Below are 3566 nucleotides of genomic sequence, written 5' to 3'. Positions count from 1 at the left end.
TTTGTATTATAAAGTTTATAGCCATTCCGATTTTGGTCAGAACTTTTTTTAACATACAACGAAGTTCTGCCAAAGGAAAACAAATTAAATGGGTTTTCAAAAGTTTTGTAAAATTTTAAATGCAACAATTTACCAGACTTCGCAAATTTTTTTGATTTTGAATATCTTAAAATTATTATAGTTACAAAAATAGTTATCATCTCCTTTTAAAGATGAATCTAGCGCTATAATATGTATAAGAAAAATCGAAAAATAAAAAAATTTACAAAATCTTGAAATTAATAAATAAAACGTAGAAGCAAAACCTTATACAAAATTTTGATGAACCCAACAGATCAACAATTTTCGAGATGCCTTTTTAAGATACATATTTATGTACTTTTTAACTTTTTTTTTGCCATATCAAACTATTTGTTTTTAATCTAAACTTCTTTTTAATTTAGAGTTTACGAAAAAAAATCAAAGTAAAAAAATCCGAATCTTTTAAAATCAGTTAACTATGCACTGTGAATTTGGCCCTTAGAGGTATTGAATAAGAAAATTTGTCTTTAAAATTTTTCAAATTTCAAGATTTTCTTATCTTTAAAATAACTTTTTGAAAGATTCAGGATCTTTTAAGATCAGTCAGAGGATACTGTGTGAAAAAATTAGGGTTTTCCTTTTTTACACTTAATTTTTTTTTTTAATATATGTTTCAAAAGGAGACCCGAACCATTTTTAGTTTTTGAGGAAATTGCCAAATTGTGAGCTTTTGAAAATTTTTAAATTTTTTTTCTTTGGCAGAACTTGTTTATATGATAAAATAAAAGTTCTGACCTAAGTTCATAGAAATTCAAAATGATTGATTCCAGCCATTGGACGATTTTAAATGGAGTGACTCATGCATATTTTTTAATATTTTGCCTTGTAGGGAGCCACAATACATATTACATCGGCTGCATACTACCACTTGGTGGGAATCGACTCCGGCTCTGATGAATATCCAAAATAAAGGTGTATTTTTCTAATGTCTGTCGCCCCTCGGCGAACTGAAGTTCCAAATACTTGGCAAAATTATGCATGTCTTTTTGTTTGCCTTCAATATATTTTTTTTACACTAGAATTTTCCTTCACAAAAACTCACCTGTTTTTTGTGCATCGATGCGTGCGTGATAGCCCAGTAGGCTGATGATCACCAGGATCAGCTGTGTACGTATGTGCGGCATTGCAGCTTAATTGGTGTTGTTGTTGTTTGTACACCTGAACTGTTATTCTCACAGTTTAAAGTCGTTGTTAACGCTTGTTCTTAAACTAAACTCCTCTATAGAGAAAAAGTTCAAAGTTACACCAAAAGTTTTTTTTTTTTGTTCTTTTACAAGCTTCTTAAAACACTGCAAAAAGATTAAATAAATAAAAAAATATATTTCGGGTATTACGCACTGAACGGTGAGCTGCCTTCAAGCAGGCTGAGTTTAATTACAATAGTTGTAACAAAGGTTATGCAAAAAAGGGCGCATGCGCAAATGAAAAATACGAGTGAAGAGATGCCTTGCGTTTTATTTGTAGTTTATATTTGGTACTTTTAACTTTTAATTTTGCTTGCTTTATGTTTTATATTTTTCACTACACACTCAAAGTAATTGCTAAAAATTTCTGTGCTGACATAAATTTTAGCCAACTTTAGTAACTTTTTTTTAATATTTTTTGTGCACAATATTTTGTAGGTCTTTGCTTCGGCTGCTTTAAATTATGTCTTTTTAAGCGGTTAATGCTGCTTTCAGTCAGAAACAGTCCGAAACAGCAAACAGGTGAAGTCGTCGACTGCAAAAACTCGTAGTGGTAAGTATGTCACCGTTACACGCGGTGGCAGCAAGATCAACAACACACTACACTAACAACTGCAACAGCAGCAGCACTTGCAACAACATCAACAATAACAGCAACGTTTCAACGTTATTTTTGACGTTTCATTTCTTCCGTTGTTGCTTTGCCGCCTTTCTACTATTACAGCTTTCTTTCAGTGCGCGATGACGCTGTGCAGTGATTTTCGTCTTTCTAGTTTTAAAATTTTATTTATGTACACATTTCATTTTTATTTAGGTTGAGTTTGAACTTGATTTCATTTGCATGAACTTGCAACATTTGAGTACCACTGATTTGTTTACTGGTTTTTCTATATTAAATATCTTTCGCGAAAAGGTTCTTAGCACAAAATTTTCGTTAAATATTTTCTGGTATCACTTCATTTGCAAAAAGCACCAAAAATTCATTGAATTCAATCAAAATACTCCTCATTTATTATAAAATAATTTTTGTTTAATTCACACGCTAGTTTCTCTTTTATATTTATTAACAAAAAAAAAAAGTGAAAATTAGCGTCTGCGCATGCGCACCCGTTCATTTGCCTCGCACGACTAAATCAAACGCCACAACGTATCTCGCAACTCGCTTAGTGGCTGTTTGCCAGAGTGTTCGATCAGCGAGCTTATGAGTAACCGAAACTGATGCAACAGCTGTCAAAGCCTACCGTAAGCCACCGTTCGGAATGCAGCAGGAAAGCCAAGAGCAGGGAAGAAGCCAACAAAATAAAAAAAAAAGCAAACGGAAGCTAACAAAAAGTCGGCGGTACGAGTTGCGTTTAAGCGTTGCTAACAACCGACACGTTCAGGTGGTAAAAGTCAACTGAAATCTGTTGTCGCGGCAAGTGGCCAAGGAACCCGGGCGCTTTGCGCGAGCACCAAGCTTAGTCGTTCGAACCAGCGGCCAACTATGCTGAGATTTCTCTCGTTTGCTCTACACAACATGTTGGCACTACTTTGCGCCTGCTTTTCCCACTTTGCTTGCGGCAGTTCGAAGCTTCAAATCCGCTGTTTCGTTTTCCCACAACGTTCCTTAAGCTCTCTCTGGCGTAGACTGCCATTGTTCAGGTGATTGCCACAAGCATGGCTTAGTTTGTGTTATTACCAATTACTTGCCACATTTGCTTTACTTACAATTGGCTCTTTACGCAGCCACCCGATTTTTCCTATTGCTCACTGCGCCAATTTCGCATGCAATCCGACCACAAATTCGTATATTTTTGTCGCTTTTATTTTTGTTTGCTTATTCAATGCAGACTCTCTCGCTGACTGCAGCTATTAGCTATTTAGTTTGGTAATAATATTAATTTCATTTTGAGGAAATTGTGTTAAGTGGTTTTGTCCAACACTTCGCAAGTGGCGCTGAAATATTTTCAATTAATTGTGTTTTAGCACTGGCAGTTCATTCACAATTTGGAAAGTGAGTTAGTTAATTGATTGACTTATTTGATGGTAATTAAAATATAATAAATTATCTTGTCATATTTAGTAGAGCGTGCGAGCTTACAAGCAACCAAAAAAAGTTTACCGTACATTCCTAAACTTGAAATATTTTTATTTGAACCTGGGGGACCTAAGGTTTTTTTCTAATTTTTCGGTGACACCTACATTTGGATATAAGCATTTTTTAAAGTGAAGCTGGCGGCAGAAATAATAGACCCGCCATACTTTTAAAAATTTTGACTGTATTTATTAGTCTATTTTAGGATCAATATTTTTTTTATAAAA

The 3566-nt window shown here is 34.1% G+C and overlaps 1 long non-coding RNA gene across 1 annotated transcript; it reads right to left on the bottom strand.

The window, feature by feature from the left end:
- Window positions 1-1285: 1285 nt before the first annotated feature.
- Window positions 1286-2641, bottom strand: LOC108380726 (uncharacterized). Its single transcript, XR_001849581.1, has 2 exons — window positions 2507-2641; window positions 1286-1370 (listed from the first exon to the last, which is right to left on the bottom strand). It is a non-coding gene; the product is annotated as an uncharacterized LOC108380726 (long non-coding RNA).
- Between the last annotated feature and the right edge of the window lie 925 nt (window positions 2642-3566).

Source organism: Rhagoletis zephyria, unplaced genomic scaffold, assembly GCF_001687245.7.
Source record: "Rhagoletis zephyria isolate East Lansing unplaced genomic scaffold, Rhagoletis_zephyria_1.1 Rzeph_scaffold_20180, whole genome shotgun sequence".
Classification (NCBI taxonomy): domain Eukaryota; kingdom Metazoa; phylum Arthropoda; class Insecta; order Diptera; family Tephritidae; genus Rhagoletis; species Rhagoletis zephyria.
Note: the sequence above shows the minus strand (reverse complement) of the source record. Positions and strands in the feature narration are given on the sequence as shown.